Source organism: Canis lupus, chromosome X (assembly GCF_011100685.1).
Source record: "Canis lupus familiaris isolate Mischka breed German Shepherd chromosome X, alternate assembly UU_Cfam_GSD_1.0, whole genome shotgun sequence".
NCBI classification, from domain to species: Eukaryota; Metazoa; Chordata; class Mammalia; order Carnivora; family Canidae; genus Canis; species Canis lupus.
In genome coordinates, this window is record NC_049260.1 from 102,841,053 (window position 1) to 102,862,004 (window position 20,952).

General features: G+C 39.7%; 1 protein-coding gene across 11 annotated transcripts in view; it reads right to left on the reverse strand.

Annotated features, from left to right (window-relative positions):
- Window positions 1–20,952, reverse strand: part of ENOX2 (ecto-NOX disulfide-thiol exchanger 2) — a 284,213-nt gene that overhangs the window by 202,473 nt on the left and 60,788 nt on the right. For 3 of the 11 annotated variants that reach the window (XM_038588300.1, XM_038588303.1, XM_038588298.1), the window contains exon 3: window positions 2,442–2,526. The exons of the other annotated variants lie outside the window; for them this stretch is intronic. The gene's annotated coding sequence lies outside the window, so the exon portion shown is untranslated. The remainder of the gene's footprint in view (window positions 1–2,441; window positions 2,527–20,952) is intronic. 11 annotated transcript variants of the gene reach the window in all.

Sequence of the window (20,952 nt, forward strand, 5' to 3'; positions counted from 1 at the left end):
GCCCTGAATCAGTCCTGTCTTGATTCTTAAAATTTTCATCCAGCAAAGCACAGTACCTGGCACATAGCAGGAATTTGACAAATATTTGCTGAATATACCAGTGATGGATACATAAATAGATAGCCAGATATAAGTATATTAATGTGTTGATCAAATTCTACACAGTGCAAGGTAATCATTTTTAAAAGTATATTAGATAACATGAAGGTCTGTGTCTGTGTGTTTCTTTAAATTTGATGGTGATGGAGTATACTACTCATGTGTTTATGGAGAGGGAGGGACTTTCTAAGAACACAAATACGAGTATGCCTAAATAATTCCTGAGGAGTCATAATTTTTCAGATTTTTGCCTTTTTGCTCAAACTGCTTCCATCCATGTTTCATTTAGTCTTACAACCTCTAAGCAAAGTAGATAAGGACAAATATTATCACTGTCATTTTTCTGGAGGGGAAATGGACTGAAAAATGAAGTGAACTTGCCCAACTGCAAATGGTACCACAATATCCAAGCTGATGCTCCAGCTACTAGAATAGTGTATCCTAGTAAGATCACAAGTACTATCACAATCTTTTTAGAGCTGTAGCAAGAAATAAAAGCAAATATCAGGCAGAAAGGAAGTCCTTAATTCATAGGGACTAATCTGCTTTTGCAGGCTCTCAAAAAGGAAATCTAGTTTCTGCTTTTGCAGGCTCTCAAAAAGTTACTTATTGAACTAGCACATACAAGGTGGGATATTAGGACTGGGATGGAAGTTTACTTTTCATTTAAGTTGATAAAGTCTTGCATTAACATTGGTCATTTAGTTCAGTAGAAGAAATCAGCAGGCTGATAAGATGAAATGCATTTAACAAGAATGATTGAGATTTCAGCTAGAAGAATTAAGTATGATATTTTTCGAACTATAATAAGAAAAAAAGTTGGGTCTGATTCATTTTCATAATTAAGACCATGTGGAAAATAACACTGAGATTAAAACATTGATATTATGTGAGCTCCTTGTTGAGCCTTATAAATGATTTGGTTTGATTACTGGTACACGAAAGCATAGGAATGAGCTGTTCCCCTCCATATTTCTTTTCCTTAAAGAAATCAATACAACTCAGTAGGGTGTTTTCAAACATAGGAAGCAAAGTAGGTGCTGCTTCCAAAGCAGTTTTCTGAGAGTCAGATATGAATAATATTTTATTACATTTGCAGCCTCACATGACGTCTTTCCACCAAAGAGCTCAAGGACCTCACAGGAACAACCGCTTCCCTGGAGCTTGATCAGCAGGGATCCGTGGGAGGTGCCTTTGTCCAGACATGGAAGGCAATGGAAACCTTCTCAGACATACTGGAGGAGATCATGCATCCCATTTTCCTTAGCTTTATTAACCTGCTCTCACTGGCAGGCAATTTTCAAACTCTAAAGGAAGATTTCAATGTTAAAAATAAATCTACGTGTTTACAGTATTTATTGTAACAAATAACAACGTGCACCCCTTTATTCTAGCCCTTCTAGTTTTACCCTGTCTCTAAGGTACTGGCTAATACATTTTTTTTCAGCTCTCTCTCTCTGATGGGATACTTGTTGCTCCTCTGTGCTTCAGAAACACGTCAGTAACACAAACCAAAGTTGCCTATACCTCAAGAACTGACATAACAGGATAAATATTAGGGCAGGGTACCAGAATCACAATAATTGCTTTAATTAAATGCCTACCATATGCCAAACCCTGTATTATCACATATGTCACATGCACTATCTCATTTCAATTCTCCCACAAACTATCAGAAAATATTACTATTGTCCTCATTTTGTAGGAGAGGAATTTGAATATCAGCTCATTAATTTATTTACCCAAGATCTCACAGCTAAGTAAATGGCAGGCTCAGGATTTAAACCAAGGCTCATCTTGTCCCAGCGTCATTTTTCTATGCCACACTGCCAAACTGAAACAAAATTAAGTAGTCTAAATATGGTGTCAGGTGGTATGCATGCCTGCAAGCAGAAGAAATTCCAAGTTTTCAGATATTTTATGGCTGAAGAGATGTTGCAGAACCAGAACTTGTTGGGAGTAATGGCTAACACTTGTTGAGGGCACAGTACAGGCACTGTTCTTTTTTTTTTTTTTTTTTTTTTTTTTCAATTTTTATTTATTTATGATAGTCACAGAGAGAGAGAGAGAGAGGCAGAGACACAGGCAGAGGGAGAAGCAGGCTCCATGCACCAGGAGCCCGACGTGGGATTCGATCCCGGGTCTCCAGGATCGCGCCCTGGGCCAAAGGCAGGCGCCAAACCGCTGCGCCACCCAGGGATCCCAGTACAGGCACTGTTCTAAGAGTGTCACAGGCATTGACCCATTTAATCCTTACAGTAACCCTACTAAGTAAAATATGTGGTATTTTAATGCCCAATGCAAAGATGAAAAAACTGGCACTAAAAAGTGAAATGACTTACTCAAGGTCACAAAGGTGGGAAGTGGTGGAGCTAGAATCCAAATCCAAGCAGTCTGGCTCCAGAGTATACACGCTTAATCACAACACTATATTAATGAGAAATTGGTTGAGATTAGGAATTGTCCCAAGGGAAAAAAAATAATCACACAGTTTTAGAGCCAGAAAGAACCTTAAAGATTATTTGGTCCAAACTTCTTATCTTACCAATGAGAAAACAGAGGCAGAGCAAGTTTAAACTGGCTTGCCTAAAGTCACATGGTTTACAGGTAGTTTGAGACTGCATTACAGCCCATGTCCTCTCAACCCTAGTCACACATTTGTTCCATTCTACCACATTATGCTCTTCCGGATACACTCATATAGTAATATAGGAGTAGAATTAAACTGCCTTTTGTGAACCTGCACCTGAGCTACTGAACACGACTGCAGAAAATTCACATAGCTGAGTGGATGGGCTTTATTTTCATTTAAAGTATTCATGATCACAAACCTCAACTGAACACTCATCTCTGCCCCGCAATGCTACTTCTGCATTAAACTTGCTTTCCTACCCTTCAAAGTGACTATGATATATCTTCACCTCTCTCCTCAATCCTTCCACATCTTTCCCATTCTTCTCTTGCTTCCTGCTTTTTGCTGATGATCTTGCCTTATATTTTGTGGAGAAAACAAAAGCCATCAGAAAGAGCTCTCTCATCTTCCCACCACCAAATCTACACACACACTGACCTACATCCTTATCTATTCTTTCTCTTCTGTCTTGCTGAAGTGGAAGGAGCATCCCTCAATGCCATCCTCTCTTGCCTGCTCAAAGACTTTGCTCCTGCTGATATTCCATTTCTTCTGCATCATCATTTTTCCCCTTTCTACTGGAAGTCAGCCTTTCAAAATCCTGTATTTCCCAACCATCAGTAAATCCTGCCTTTTGAATTTTCCCATTTCTTTTCATCTTTGCTACCATCATTTTTTAAAAAGATTTATTTATCTGAGAGAGAGAGAGAGCATAAGCATAGGGGGAGGGACAGAAGGAGAGGGAGAGAGAATCTTGAACAGACTTCCCACTGAGCACAGAGCCTGACACAGGGCTTGATCTCACAACCCTGAGATCATGACCTGAGCCGAAATCAAGAGTCAGACACTCAATCGACTGAGCTACCCAGGTGCCCTATAGCTAACATCATTTTTATCCAAGTCAGCACTTTCTCTTACCTAGATTACTGCAAAAATTAAATAGCTGAATTAGCTCTTGTGCTTCCATTCTTATCCACCTTTCACTCACTCTCCACAGGCAGTTGAAGTAGTCTTTATAAAAAATATAAAACAATTCATATAACTCCTGTGCTTAAGATCTTTCTATGGATTCCCACTGCTTTTAGAATAAAATCCAAACTTCATAAGGTCTATAAACCTTGTTTGATGTGGCAACGTTTACTTCTCCCAACCCTATTTCATGCCATGTTCCCTTTCCGTCAACTATGCTGGGTTTCCCTCTTCCTGCTACATACAGAGCTTTTCTTGCCTTAACCTGTGCTTGCTGTTTCCCAGGCCATTTGTGTGACAGACGCCTTCTCCTTCATCACACCTCAGCTTGAAATGCATCTTTTTTTTAATAAATTTATTTTTACTGGTGTTCAATTTGCCAACATATAGAATAACACCCAGTGCTCATCCCATCAAGTGCCCCCCTCAGTGCCCGTCACCCAGTCACCCCCCACCTCCTGCCCACCTCCCCTTCCACCACTCCTAGTTTGTTTCCCAGAGTTAGGAGTCTCTCATGTTCTGTCTCCCTTTCTGATATTTCTCACTCATTTTTTTCTCCTTTCCCCTTTATTCCCTTTCACTATTTTTTATATTCCCCAAATGAATGAGACCATACAATTTTTGTCCTTCTCCAATTGACTTATTTCACTCAGCATAATACCCTCCAGGTCCATCCACGTCGAAGCAAATGGTGGGTATTTGCCATTTCTAATGGCTGAGTAATATTCCATTGTATACATAGACCACATCTTCTTTATCCATTCATCTTTCGATGGACACCGAGGCTCTTTCCACAGTTTGGCTATTGTGGACATTGCTGCTATAAACATCGGGGTGCAGGTGTCCCGGCGTTTCATTGCATCTGTATCTTTGGGATAAATCCCCAGCAGTGAAATGCATCTTTTCAGAGAAACCTTCCTTCCATAATATCTAAGTAGGTCTTGGGATACCTGGGTGGCTCAGTGGTTTAGTGCCTGCCTTTGGCTCAGGGCATGATCCTGGAGTTCCAGGATTGAGTCCTACATCGGGCTTCCTGAATGGAGTCTGCTTCTCTGTCTGTGTCTCTGCCTCTCTCTCTCTCTCTCTCTCTCTCTCTCTCTGTCTTTCATGAATAAATAAATAAAATCTTAAAAAGTTATCTAAGTGGGTCCTGCCATTTTTTTCCCTTCCGTAGCTGTATGTCCTTGCACTTACCACCATTAGTAAGAATTTTATATATGTACTCATTTATTTCTGTTATTACTGTGGTTTTTACAATATTTAACAGAGTATCTGGCACCAAGCAGTTACTCAATACATTTTTGTTGAATTATGAAATGAATTAATGAATCTCTGGATCCCATTGAAAAATACACAAAATAATGATCAAATGAGGAGAGACAGAGTCCTTAGAATAAACCAAAAAAGGAAGAATCCAAGAGGTCAAGAGTTCTTTAGGTCCTCTACAATGACTGATATATTCCTAGCAAATAAAGATAGCCTCCATGGGGGAAATAATTCTGACTTCTCTAGGAAAAGAATCTGGCTGGTTTCATGATCCCAAACATTTTGTCAAATTGTAACCAGCAGATTTTGACTTCCTTCTTGAAGATCTCTTTCTGAATGAAAGAAAAAAATAATCTGCAAAGTTAACCCAGATGAGGGACAGGACCTTGAAGATGATAACCATTTAAGGCTCCCTTTGTCAAATATTTTTCTTCTCACTATACATGCTTGAACAGAAAGTGGGAGTTAGATTTTACTTGGTTATTTTTACCTTGAGTCATTTATTCCTCTGCTAAGTAGTTTATTGATTCTTCAACATCAGTTTAGAGCTGGAGTTTACAGTATTCCCATCAGAAACCTTATAGTGCTCAAAATAAACAGTGGTTTATTCTAAGGATGTCTTACCCAAACAATACCATGTCAGCTGTTGAAGCTGTAACTCAGGAAAACAAATGCACCTAAAAGTAAAACTAAATATAGATATCCTCTTATACATACACAGTTGGGACATGACTTTTCTAAGCAAAATATAAGAGAAAAAATCTATAATATACAGAAAATTCAGTAGTATAAGGAGTCTAATAAGGAAAATGATAGAATTCACTATAGCATACTACCTCCTACAAATATTCTATAATAGTTATTTTAGACAGGAAGCACAAGGTTGCCAAATGTTCTTGTTCTACATTTCCTGTACTAGTTTCACATCCTAGCCTAGTATTAAAAATATTGCCCATGATATTTTGCTTCCTGACTTCTAGAGTGGGAGCCTCCAAAACCTGCCTATAAACCTTTTGGGATTCAAATTCCAACTTTCATCCTGTAGAAAGCATATCTGCCTACACACACCACCCCCTTCTAGCAAAACGTTGGTTATGCTCAGATGCTTATGGGATTAGGAGTGAGGAAGTCTTGAATTACGTATCTAAGTATAATCTATTAACTGATGGGCCAGAGAAACACAAGAAAGACACAAATATTTTAACAGTTTCATCCCCAGGTGTAAGTATTCAGGTATAATGACACATATAAAGAACACAAAATTTCCTTTTCATCCTAGAAGGAGGTATTAAACTTTCTTGAGTCTTATCACTGCACATTGAAAATAACTGCTTTATACATTGATTTGGAATTGTAACTCATCTGAGACACATAGGGATTCCCCAAAATGCACCAGAATTCAGGCATATATGATATTATTATTACTTTCCATTCCTTTTCTCTGATTTCTTCATAATTGTTTATCCTGATACAGCCCTGTGTTCTTTAAGGGACTATGGAAAAGGCCCCAGCATCGTGGGTAGTCTTTCAAAACTGCATAACCAGGCAGAGTCATTCATTCAACAAATATTTACTGAGTACCTGCTAGGTACTAGGCACTGTTCTAGAAGCTGGCATAACAAGCCCACAGAGACGCACCAGTTCAAATGAGTTTAAAAGAATAACAGGATAGAAGGCCTTCTGATTTCTAAGGCTGTTCCTTTTTTGTTTTTAATCAGGCAATGGAACAGCAACCATAGGCTATCCATTACAGGTAAGATGTCAAATGGGGAGCCTCTTCTTTAGGACAACCTGACTTTGGCTTCCCTCCTTTCTACTCCCAGCATAGCACAGCTCAGGACCCAGGGAAAGGAGGTCTGAAAAATGAAGGCAATTTTATTCTGAGTAACTAAGGCAAATGGAACACTTTCTAAAGGCAGGCCCTCCAAACCATCCCTGCCCTGAGCCTGGGTCTCCACCGCCATTTGCTTTGCATCTTGGGTTTAATAAGGTCCTTCTTCACCTTTTTCTTCCCATTACTCCCATGCAGCACAATCATGCAGTTCACATATATAATGATCTTTACTCTGGTAGGAGGAAAGCTTAAATTTCTATACAGATCATTTATTCAACAAATATTTAGTGAGGACCTACTGTGAGCCAAGCATAGCTCTTGGTATGGGGGATATAGCAGTAAACAAACATGATCAGTACTACTCTGATACAGTTTACAATTTAAATGGAGGTTGTTAAGGTAAGTTGCACTTCATTTTGTAATACACACGTAGCTCTAGTTCAGGTGATCACACAGTCCCTTGTTGTTCCTCCTTTCTCTAGCTTCTACTCTAGTGCCCAACCTTTGCATCTATGTGTTCTTGCTGCTTTTGATGTTTCTGTCCTCCACTTCTATGCCTAAGTCTCACCTAAATGCTTGCTTTCTGTCAGCTGCCTCCACTGCCCTCTCAGTTCCTCAGTCACAACTCCCAGTAGTTGCGACTATCTCTAATGAACAAAGTTCACCTTGCAATGGTAGCCCACCTTTCTTAGATCCTGGTGACAGTGATTTGACCAAAATGACCAGGGCATTCACTGGGCTCTGGCTTCTCATCTTGGAAATCTCTGATTAGCCTTTCCCTAGCCTCTTAGTTGAGTCTCCCACTCCATTTACAAATACTTCTTTTCCTTTATTCCTCTGTGATCTTTTCTTTTTGTTTACTTTGTACCTCTGTTTTTTCCTGACAAATATTTCTCAACGAAGTTGGAAAAGGAAGATAGTTTGATAATACAAAAAAGTATGGCCCAATTTAAATAAATCTATTTTTTAAAATCTGGATTGTCAAAGATAATTTGAAAAAGAAAGCTTCTGGGGCCAGGTACCATGTCTTCATAAGACTCTGATCTCATATACACACAGTTGCTTCCTGTGGAATTTCTGCAAGCTGTTCTTTAAAATAATTCTGCTGTGTGTTTCTGAGTTCTAATGGGGTTTCAACATTTTGAAAACATAGGAGCAAACAGGAAAATCTTAAATGTGATTGCTCAGTAGTCAAATAAAATGTTATAAGAAAATTTTCCACTTTTTCCAACCCTCCAATTTTTTTCCATCTCATCTGAAATACAAAACAAGTTGAAAATATTTCAGCCCAAAGGGTAATTTTATGAAAGATAAACACCTAGGAACAGAGGCTTATAACGAAAGTGTCTGTTCCAAGCAACACTAATGTAATTCAGTAGTTTATAAGGCCATTCCTGCCAATCAAAATCTAGAAAAGACAATTTCCTGTTTGTGGAAATAGATGTGATACTGAACAGAACCAAATTAGATTGCAATTAACTTAGCAAAAAACCTGATACACTAGACTCAGGTTAGCTAAAAGAATTTTGCTACATTTTAACATATTTGCATACTAGTTTAATAAAATTAAGATTTCCAAGAGAATTCTCATCCTAGGGATTGGGGAGGGGAAATTGAATGAGTTATATAGAAAAAAGCTATATAGTAAAAATAGCAATCATTCACTGAGAGTTTACTATGTGTAGGGCACTATGTGAAGTACTTTATATATATTTTCTCATTTAATTCTCACCATAATTTTAACAGGTGAGTGTTATTTCAGTTTTACAGATGAGCAACTGAAGCTCAGAGATTAATTTAGATGTGTAAATTCACACAAGTAATAAGGGGTAAAATCCAGACTCAGACCTACTCCTATCTGTTAGGCTATGTTGCCACTCATGATATATATAACAGACGTATCTATATAATATATACTTATATATATATTTATAACAGATAAATCTTAAGTGAATTAGCTAGGCATGAAGCAGCATCACCAAATAGAAAAAGAACTTGATCAGGAGTCCTGAGACCTGCATTCTACTCTAGGCTCTGACACTAATTAATTATAAGACTTCAGATGAGTCATTCAACATCTCTGGGCCTAGTTTCCTCATCTATAAAACAAGGAGATCAAGCTATAAGTTCTATAACATTCCATTTATCCCTGACATTCTATTACTCTACTGACATAAGTTATATCATTTGTATTACCATGAATGTTTCACCTTTGGGGATAATGTACAATGAAAGCAATGTAAGGAATAGATTCTGCTAAAAAGTGTATCCCTGACACAAGCAGATCTGCTAGAAAAAGAGAGAAGATTTCAAAAGGAGGACTTTTTTGTGTGATTGCAAATGGTGCTGCCAGCACAGTCTTTGAACTCTCCTTCACCATCAGCCAAAGAGAGACTTCAGTTAATCTTCACTAAAGATGACAGTCTGCAAGTATTTGGACCTCCAGGTCGAGGCTAAGTTGGCAAGAACTAAATAGAGAGAAAACCATTTTACAGGGTCACTGCTAAGCCCAGAATCATGGAATTTCTGAAGAAAGTGTTTATGGGTGACTAAATCAAAGGCCTCAGGTCAATAAAAATGGTTCTAATAATATAAGCCTCATATATTGTTTCTGAAATATCACTGGTGCTTTTAGTAAAGTTAAATTGAGAGGCTAGCTGTGAAACTTAAGTGGACCACAGTTAGTGAATTCCCTTCTCTAGGGGATTGAGCATGTGGGAATTTTATAAAAACTTCACATAACTTTGGCAAGACACATTGGATCACAATCAGTGGAGATGGACTCTGATTTATTATCCTTTGTACAATACACAATACCAAACTGATTTGTAAGTCTCCAGAAAGAAGGGACACATTCAAAGACTCAGCTTTCTACAGGGATTCCAGCCAGTTTGAGAAGCAACTGATTGAAAAGTCTTAGGTTTTTATGTTTGTATTTCTCTAGAGCCACTCTTGACTAGCTTCTCTCTGCCCCTTTGCCTTCCTGGGTGACAACCCACTGTCATTTCTGCCACAGGAAGTGATGATAAGCCATACTCCTAGCTGCCTTTCCAATTCTCTCAAGAGCCACTGAGCAAAGGAGGTTAATGATAGTGTCTTCTCACTTCTACCACTAACAGTAATGGGATTCCTAAAGAGCTCATTTTTCTCATGAAATACTTTATTTTAGAAAGTTAGTCAAAAAAAAGGAAAGGGAAGGCTGAGTGAGAGGGAGATAGGGTTAGGTAGTTATCTGTATCTGTGGGTTATTTTCCTGATGGCATGTATTTTTAAATTAAATGAAACCCTTTGTGATCCAGGTGAGGATGCTATATGAATCACAGATGGCTTTTGTAATTGGCCAATATTAGAAATACAAAGTTATCTGAATGAATAAATGACATTATCATAAGATTGGAAAAGGAAGAACCATATGGCAAGTTAATACAAAGAATTATTAAGATAAAGATGAAAGAGTTGGAATTTGAAAGTGGGTACTAAATTCATTTGGATTATAAACTGTTGTGATTAGAAAAGAGAACACTGGAGGCTAATCAATTTTCATTAATGGATTTCTTTTGACCTTGTCCAGTGATTTCTGAATTTATTCTTGCAATAAACCCTTGAAATGGCTTCTCTCCATTTGATGGACCAGAGCATTTGTTTGTACTTCACCCAGGCTGAAGCTAGTCCACATAGTAACAGAAGTAAAGCCTGTCCAACTGTGAGGTTTGAATACCCAACTAAGTCCACAAAAAGCCTAGAAAGGGCATGGCTGCTCACTAACTAGTAGATGTACCAACTTATATTCATATAATTTTAGAGTTGAAATGGGTCTTTGAGTTTATCTTACTCTTAACATGTATTATTAGTTTATCTTACTCTTAACATGTATTATTACTCTTAACTGTATTAGGAGGTAGTCATAATAGGATTATATGAGGATGAAAGGAGGTATGTGCAAAGTGCCTCGCACATAGTAGGTACTTAAAATACGTCAATTTCCTTCCTATTCTCCATGTCTAAGTCTTCTCTTATCCAGGTGCAAAATCAAAGTTTCTAACTTTTCTTAATATGACAGGTTTTCCAGCCCCTGACCATCTCTGTTTTATTCTAGTTGGTCAAGTATTTTTCTTAAGATGTAGTACCTGGGATAGAAAGTATTATTCCAGAGGTGTGACCCATGTATGCCATGAGAGTAGAGCGGGACTTCAATCTTAAGGTTCTTTAATCTTGGGAAGATACAGCTCAGCTAAAGGCATATGTGGGCAAGGCAGGGGTTAGGTGTATTCTCTTATCACCATGATTTTTTTTTTGCTTATTGATTTCCTTTTTCCTGGCCCACAGGCTAATGAGTGATCGATTCCATCAAAACTTCAAGTTACTTATTGAATCAGAGCAGTTGTACTGGCCAGATCCAGTAGCTCTTTCCTGGGACTCTGCTTTCTTAGCAGGTTGTGAAGCATAATAATGCAGCGAATCTAATTCCTGCCACTTATACTGATGGGCATTACTGCCAAAGTGTCTCTTCCAATTCATTTTATGTGGTTGCTTTCCTAAGTAACTTATTGAATTAAAAAGATAATAATTTTGGGCAGCCCAGGTGGCTTAGCGGCTTAGTGCCACCTTCAGCCCAGGGTGTGATCCTGGAGACCCGGAATCGAGTCCCACATCGGGCTCCCTGCATGGGGCCTGCTTCTCCCTGCCTGTGTCTCTGCCTCTCTCTCTCTCTCTCTCTCTCTGTGTCTCTCATGAATGAATAAATAAAATATTTTTTAAAAAGATAATAATTTTAATCTTGTTGGTTAGTACTGATTAAGCACCTCCAGGCATGTAGAGAGATAGAGCATATGATTTGAAAGTATAAGGCTGGAGTTCAGTTTCCACCTTTCCAACTTCCTGAAGGCAGTACAGAATACTGAGAAGATCACTAAGCAAGAGTCATGGCACTTGAGATAGTACCCTATGTATGCTGCTAACTTACTATATGATCCTGGGTAAGTCATTTAACCTATTTGGATCATAGTTTCCTCCTCAGTAAAAGGAGAGCGTTGGATTAGACAATTTGTAGTGTTTCTTCTGGATCTAAAAATATATAGTTCTATTTTGTGCCTTATGGATAATTTAAAAACTATATTTTCCCACACCATATTTATCTTTTTAATCAGTTATTGCTGAGGACCAGCCCAGACAAAATGAGATTTTTAAACAATGTTTGTAACTTAAATAGAAAACTGAAACAGTTGAATATTTATTCCCAATCTCTTGCTTATATAATTTTAAAGCAGTTAATGAAATTGTGTTTTATAGAGATTATCGTTATATAGCCAAGCTGAAGGGGAGAACTCAACATCTGCAGCTGAGGTACAACAGAGACAGCTGCATTACGCAAGAATGTTTATAATGTATTAACCATAGGAAATGGCTTGGAACCTGATCTTGAGTAGACATTACATTCCTCATAGCTCCACTTAGTATTATGCTGTGAGAATATCTAAGAATATACATCACCCATCACCTTGTGTCAGTGATCATAAACATGTCATAAGCATGTTTAGAATTTCTGTTATTAATTTAAATCTTAAGGTAGTAATCAAAACTACTATAGAGCAATGCCTTTTTATTCTTGGTGCATATAAAGTAATTGGTTTATGAGAAATTTCCAATGTGCAGGCTGATCTTTTAGATAGGCTACCCTCTTTTTTTAACAATCTTCAAGAAGATAGTCTATGAAAGCTGTTACTCTACTTGTATTAAATTTATAGATATATTACCCATAGAAGTCTTGAGAAGAAACATTGCTGGTTATACTTAATAATAAAAAAATCCCATAAAATACTGATAAAATTTGTGGGTTTTAGCTTCTAACTCAAGAAACACCATATTGAGTCATGGGCTGTGAATTCTGGTATCTGAACTCTGACAATGGCATCACAGGACCATTTTAGAGGAGAATACAATCCTTTCCCTGTATGATCATGTTCTTGAATGTTAAGAATGTTTAATAAAACACACACACACACATGCTGTTAGAGTGGGAATACCTACAGTATTTTAAAGAGTATATCCTATTTGCTATCACCTATTTATCCTTTTTAGACTAAAAAGGCAGCACACATGAACACAAGAAAACTATGAAAAACTTCAGTTTTTCAACATTTTGGCATTCTTGTTAAATTAACGCAATAGCTGAAAGATAAAACCAAAATAGTGGGGGAAGGGGAAACCTTGGCTCACCACAGCATCATTTATGCTGATACTTCTTTTTTTATGTTGATATTTCTAAAGGTCAGAAGAATTTAGGTCCAGGCTCACTTCCCATCATTAATTCACTCCAATGTGACATTCCTTCCATGATGATGTGATCTCCCAATTACCTTCTCCGTGACTAGAGGGGAAGGAACAGCAGAATTTCCAAAGGCCGATGTCATAACGCTGCTTTCCCCAGATGGGATTCTTGGTGTTATCCCTGAACTATGACAGAGAGGCCACTACACAGCAGATGGTAAGAAAAGAGGACCAAAGTTTAAATTAACAACCATCACCACCAACATTAAGCCTCCCTTTGAAACAACAGGAACTGTGAAATCTGAGTCTACATTTCAGTTGGAAGGTCAACAAAGCAGGGCCTTCTTAAGGGAGACAGGGTTTACTGCCTTTCTTAGCATAAATACACCAAGCAAGAATACATCAAGCAGAAGATAATAGTGCATCCCTAATTCAGTAATTGTCATAGGACTCTTTCCTTCTCCTCAATTAAACAGTTAACAGGGAGCTGGGATTCATACAAAGAAATTCACTCCTCCTCCCTCTTTCCCAGTTTGATTTATGCATAGCCCCTGGAGACGCAAATCAATGTCTTCATAGACCAAAAGCCCCAGCTGTTTTGGAAAACCTAAGACAAAGCTTAACTAAGGTTCACGCCTGCAAACACAAAGCCCCCATAATTACTAAGCTGAGTATTACAAAGCTGGCTTCTCAATCAAGGGTCTAAAGCCAACCTTATTGCCTCTCTCATTCCCAGCCAGGCTGGCCTGAATACACCTATAGTGCTAATTTAGTACTGCCTGAGGCATTGTGGATTCTGGGTAGATGGATACCTTAAGCAAAACTGAAGAAGAGATAGAGAACTGTAGAGATTTAAAACCACAGTTCATCATTTATTAATATTAGAAGCACTGGAAATCTGTGAAACTCCATTTCTTATAGGCCTAAGTTCTTTGGTTTATTTGTTCTTTTCTTTTTTGGTGGTAAAAAATCAGAAAATGACATGACAAATTTAAAGAAAATTCTAAAAGATACTTCGTACCCTCAATTCTGCCTTAAATGAACAAAAGACAAGCCTCTCCTCCATATTCCACCTCTTGGAAACATGGCCAGCACTCACTCACTATTCCCACTTCCTCTCCTCTTATCCACTCCTTAATCACTCCATTCTGTCCACACCATTCTACTGAAACAACCCTTGCAAATGTCACGGATAGTCTTTATTGCTAAAGCCAGTGACCACTTTTCAGTCCTTATTCTTTCTTGCTATAGCATTTAACTCTGCTGACCACGAAACTCTTGAAACTCTTCCCTTGCCTTCTGTGAACCCCACCCCCTGCCTCACTCTCCAGATTCTCTTTCTCAATCTCCTTCATGGACTTCTCTCCCTCTACTCACTTCTCAGATGCCAGTATTTCACTTTATGCTTTTCTTCTTATTCCACAACTACAAATTCTTAATCTACACATCATAAGGCTTCACTGATGTGCTTCAAGAGGTCAATGAAGCTCATAAAATTGTGGGCAGAATTGTATATATAAATTTTATGGGGAGAGGATCTATAGTCAGATAACTAAAGGAAGTCTAGGGCCAAATAAAGTATAAGGGCAAATGATCCTCATGGGGATCCTATAATTCAAATCATAACTCTATATAGGCTGAGAACTCTGATATCTATATCTCCAGTCCAGATTGTTTTTGGGACGGGCATCCCCTGGTACTTCAAATTTAACCCCTTATTCTTACTCAATAATCTGGCTTTCTCTTACACATTCTCCATGTCAGTAAACAGCACACAACCTGCCTAGCAGTTCAGTACAGAAGACTGGAAGTTATCTATAGTCTTCCTTATCACTTGTTCTCCACATCTAGCAACCAAGTCCTATGGACTCTACCTCCTATCTCAAATGTGAACACTTTATTTCATCCTAACTATCATCATCTCAGCTCAGGTAGATTATGCAACAGCCTCCTTACATATCTATCTAACTCCAGTCAACTCTCCAGCTGCAGATAGTGAGCCTTCCTTTTTTTTTAAGAGGGGGGGGAGGGGCAGAGTGAGAGAGAGAATCTTAAGCTGGCTCCACACCAAGCAAGGAGCCTGACACGGGACTCCATCCCACGACCCCAAGATCATGTCCTGAACTGAAATCAAGAGTTGGACATTCAACTGACTAAGCCACCCAGGTGTCCCTAGAGTGATCCTTCTAAAAGACAAATGTGATCATGTTACTTCCTGGCTTAAAAACTCTTCAGTGACTATTTTATCTCTCTTAGACCACAGAACTTAAAACTCCCTGACATGGCCAAATAAGGCCCTTTATGACCTAGCTCCTGCTTATCTCTATAATCTCATCCATATTCTATAGTCCCCTTAACCAACTCCCTTAACCACCTCCTCTCAACCCTTAACTACTCTATATTCTCTAGGCATACTGAACCATTTTCAGTTTTTGCCTCAGGGATTGCATATACTTTAACATCAGCCTGGAACACTCTGCCCCACTTTGGCTTGGGTAACCTCTGCCAGGACACTATTCCCAGCTACCTAACACTGGATTAGGGGATGCTATGGAAATATATCATTCTGTGTTGTAATTGCCTATTTCTCTGCTTCTCTATTTCCCACAAGGGTTTGGTAAACTATTAACACCTTGAGGTCGGGGGCCATATTGTGTCCTTAGCACCTAGCACAGTGTCTGGCACAAAACAGTTAATAAATATATGATGATTAACTAAATGAATTAATGGACAGATAGCAAATCATGGATGTTGACACTATATTCTTAATTCTCACAACTTTAACCTTTGGCTTAGCATAGGAAACAAAACAATGGACTCCAGAGAAGTCAGCCAATTTAGGCATTAACTCCGTAGGCCTCACTTTCCTCATTTGTATAACTAAGGAAATCTTCTCCATGGTCCCTAATGGCTCTCAGAAATTCTCTAATTCACTGTTTCCTTCACATATCTGATTCTCGTGCCCCAAATTCCACTTCAGGCTCTCCATTTTCTTCCCCAAATGCCCCACCTCCACCCAAATGGCACCATGAAAATCTGGTTTGACATAAGGCCAGTGTGTGTGTGTGTGTGTGTGTGTGTGTGTGTGTGTGTGTGTGAAAGAGAAGAAGAGGAAGAAAGGAAGTGAGGGAGGAAAGGGGAGAGGAGAAGGGAAAGAAAACATAGTGAGGCAGTTTCTGGACATCCTTCCCTTTCCATTTCTGTCCTTTGTAAGAAATGATTGCTGGTTTCAGAGATCTAATTTTAAGATGTTGACAATATTAAATTACTGTATGGTGACAAAATTCTTAAAATTGTTTAAGAACACTCAGAACAGTAAAAACAAATAAAAAAAAACAGGTAAGGAAAAAGTAAGGGCCCAGTAGACATAAGTTATTTTAAAATAACTTTAAAAAGTGACTTGACACAATTTGCTGAATAAGGCTTACTGAAAGTTTAAAGGAAAGGGGGACATTTCTTTTGAAGTGACATGCAAAATGAACTTTTCTGGTCAAGAGAAGTTGAAGAAGGGGGTGAGGAGCAAGATGGCGGAAGAGTAGGGTCTCCAAATCACCTGTCTCCACCAAATTACCTAGAAAACCTTCCAATCATCCTGAAAATCTATGAATTCGGCCTGAGAATTAAAGAGAGAACACCTGGAATGCAACAGTGAGAAGAGTTCGCGCTTCTATCAAGGTAGGAAGACGGGGAAAAAGAAGTAAAGAAACAAAGGCCTCCAAGGGGGAGGGGCCCCGCGAGGAGCCGGGCTGAGGCCGGGGCGAGGGTCCCCAGGACAGGAGAGCCCCGTCCCGGAGACGCAGGAGCTGCACCGACCTTCCCGGGCGGAAAGGGGCTCGCAGGGAGTTGGAGCAGGACCCCGAAGGGCGAGGATGCCCTCGGGCTCCCCGGGACAGTAACAGAGCAACTGCGCGCCCAGGAGAGTGCGCCGAGCTCCCTAAGGGCTGCAGCGCGCACGGCGGGACCCGGAGCAGCTCGGAGGGGCTCGGGCAGAGGAAGAGGCTCCGTGCGGAGGGGGCTGCGCGGTTCCAGGAGCGGCTCGGAGGGGCTCGGGCGGCGGCTCCACGGAGGGGGTTGCGCGGCCCGGGAGCGCAAATCCACCAGCGCAGGCTCCGGAGCACAGCGCGCCGGGACACAGCCCAGGATCCCGCCTCCCCCGGGACAGGCAGAGGCCGGGAGGGCCCAGGACAGCAAGGACGCTCCTGCCCCAGCTGAGCAGATCAGCGGCCCCGCCCCAGAGCCTCCAGGCCCTGCAGACGGAGTTCCTGCCGGAGCTGAATCCAGGTTTCCAGAGCTGGCCCGCCACTGGGGCTGTTCCTCCTGCGGCCTCACGGGGTAAACAACCCCCACTGAGCCCTGCACCAGGCAGGGGCACAGCAGCTCCCCCAACTGCTAACACCTGAAAATCAGCACAGCAGGCCCCTCCCCCAGAACACCAGCTAGACTGACAACTTCCAGGAGAAGCCAAGGGACTTAAAGTACACAGAATCAGAAGATACTCCCCGGTGGTTCTTCTTTTGTTTTGTTTTGTTTTGTTTTGTTTTGCTTTTTGATTTGTTTCCTTCCCCCACCCCCTTTTTTTTCTCCTTTCTTTTTCTTTCTCTTTTTCTTCTCTTTTTTTTTCTTTTCGTTTTTTTTTTCTTTCTTCCCTTTTTTTTCCTCTTTCTCTTTTCTTTCCTTCTTTCTCTCCTCTCTTTTTCTCTTTTTCCCAATACAACTTGCTTTTGGCCACTCTGCACTGAGCAAAATGACTAGAAGGAAAACCTCACCTCAAAAGAAAGAATCAGAAACAGTCCTCTCTCCCACAGAGTTACAAAATCTGGATTACAATTCAATGTCAGAAAGCCAATTCAGAAGCACTATTATACAGCTACTGGTGGCTCTAGAAAAAAGTATAAAGGACTCAAGAGACTTCATGACTGCAGAATTTAGAGCTAATCAGGCAGAAATTAAAAATCAATTGAATGAGATGCAATCCAAACTAGAAGTCCTAACGACGAGGGTTAACGAGGTGGAAGAACGAGTGAGTGACATAGAAGACAAGTTGATACCAAAGAGGGAAACTGAGGAAAAAAGAGACAAACAATTAAAAGACCATGAGGATAGATTAAGGGAAATAAACGACAGCCTGAGAAAGAAAAACCTACGTTTAATTGGGGTTCCCGAGGGCACCGAAAGGGACAGAGGGCCAGAATATGTATTTGAACAAATTCTAGCTGAAAACTTTCCTAATCTGGGAAGGGAAACAGGCATTCAGATCCAGGAAATAGAGAGATCCCCCCCTAAAATCAATAAAAACCGTTCAACACCTCGACATTTAATAGTGAAGCTTGCAAATTCCAAAGATAAAGAGAAGATCCTTAAAGCAGCAAGAGACAAGAAATCCCTGACTTTTATGGGGAGGAGTATTAGGGTAACAGCCGACCTCTCCACAGAGACCTGGCAGGCCAGAAAGGGCTGGCAGGATATATTCAGGGTCCTAAATGAAAAGAACATGCAACCAAGAATACTTTATCCAGCAAGGCTCTCATTCAAAATGGAAGGAGAGATAAAGAGCTTCCAAGACAGGCAGCAACTAAAAGAATATGTGACCTCCAAACCAGCTCTGCAAGAAATTTTAAGGGGGACTCTTAAAATTCCCCTTTAAGAAGAAGTTCAGTGGAACAGTCCACAAAAACAAGGACTGAATAGATAACATAATGACACTAAACTCATATCTCTCAATAGTAACTCTGAATGTGAACGGGCTTAATGACCCCATCAAAAGGCGCAGGGTTTCAGACTGGATAAAAAAGCAGGACCCATCTATTTGCTGTCTACAAGAGACTCATTTTAGACAGAAGGACACCTACAGCCTGAAAATAAAAGGTTGGAGAACCATTTACCATTCGAATGGTCCTCAAAAGAAAGCAGGAGTAGCCATCCTTATATCAGATAAACTAAAATTTACCCCAAAGACTGTAGTGAGAGATGAAGAGGGACACTATATCATACTTAAAGGATCTATTCAACAAGAGGACTTAACAATCCTCAATATATATGCCCCATATGTGGGAGCTGCCAAATATATCAATCAATTATTAACCAAAGTGAAGAAATACTTAGATAATAATACACTTATACTTGGTGACTTCAATCTAGCTCTTTCTATACTCGATAGGTCTTCTAAGCACAACATCTCCAAAGAAACGAGAGCTTTAAATGATACACTGGACCAGATGGATTTCACAGATATCTACAGAACTTTACATCCAAACTCAACTGAATACACATTGTTCTCAAGCGCACATGGAACTTTCTCCAGAATAGACCACATATTGGGTCACAAATCGGGTCTGAACCGATACCAAAAGATTGGGATTGTCCCCTGCATATTCTCAGACCATAATGGCTTGAAATTAGAACTAAATCACAACAAGAAGTTTGGAAGGACCTCAAACACGTGGAGGTTAAGGACCATCCTGCTAAAAGATAAAAGGGTCAACCAGGAAATTAAGGAAGAATTAAAAAGATTCATGGAAACTAATGAGAATGAAGATACAACCGTTCAAAATCTTTGGGATGCAGCAAAAGCAGTCCTAAGGGGGAAATACATCGCAATACAAGCATCCATTCAAAAACTGGAAGGAACTCAAATACAAAAGCTAACCTTACACATAAAGGAGCTAGAGAAAAAACAGCAAATAGATCCTACACCCAAGAGAAGAAGGGAGTTAATAAAGATTCGAGCAGAACTCAACGAAATCGAGACCAGAAGAACTGTGGAACAGATCAACAAAACCAGGAGTTGGTTCTTTGAAAGAATTAACAAGATAGATAAACCATTAGCCAGCCTTATTAAAAAGAAGAGAGAGAAGACTCAAATTAATAAAATCATGAATGAGAAAGGAGAGATCACTACCAACACCAAGGAAATACAAACGATTTTAAAAACATATTATGAACAGCTATACGCCAATAAATTAGGCAATCTAGAAGAAATGGACGCATTCCTGGAAAGCAACAAACTACCAAAACTGGAACAGGAAGAAATAGAAAACCTGAAGAGGCCAATAACCAGGGAGGAAATTGAAGCAGTCATCAAAAACCTCCCAAGACACAAGAGTCCAGGGCCAGATGGCTTCCCAGGGGAATTCTATCAAACGTTTAAAGAAGAAATCATACCTATTCTCCTAAAGCTGTTTGGAAAGATAGAAAGAGATGGAGTACTTCCAAATTCGTTCTATGAGGCCAGCATCACCTTAATTCCAAAACCAGACAAAGACCCCACCAAAAAGGAGAATTACAGATCAATATCCCTGATGAACATGGATGCAAAAATTCTCAACAAGATACTGGCCAATAGGATCCAACAGCGCATTAAGAAAATTATTCACCATGACCAAGTAGGATTTATCCCTGGGACACAAGGCTGGTTCAACACCCGTAAAACAATCAATGTGATTCATCATATCAGCAAGAGAAAAAACAAGAACCATATGCTCCTCTCATTGGATGCAGAGAAAGCATTTGACAAAATACAGCATCCATTCCTGATCAAAACTCTTCAGAGTGTAGGGATAGAGGGAACATTCCTCGACATCTTAAAAGCCATCTATGAAAAGCCCACAGCAAATATCATTCTCAATGGGGAAGCACTGGGAGCCTTTCCCCTAAGATCAGGAACAAGACAGGGATGTCCACTCTCACCACTGCTGTTCAACATAGTACTGGAAGTCCTAGCCTCAGCAATCAGACAACAAAAAGACATTAAAGGCATTCAAATTGGCAAAGAAGAAGTCAAACTCTCCCTCTTTGCCGATGACATGATACTCTACATAGAAAACCCAAAAGTCTCCACCCCAAGATTGCTAGAACTCATACAGCAATTCGGTAGCGTGGCAGGATA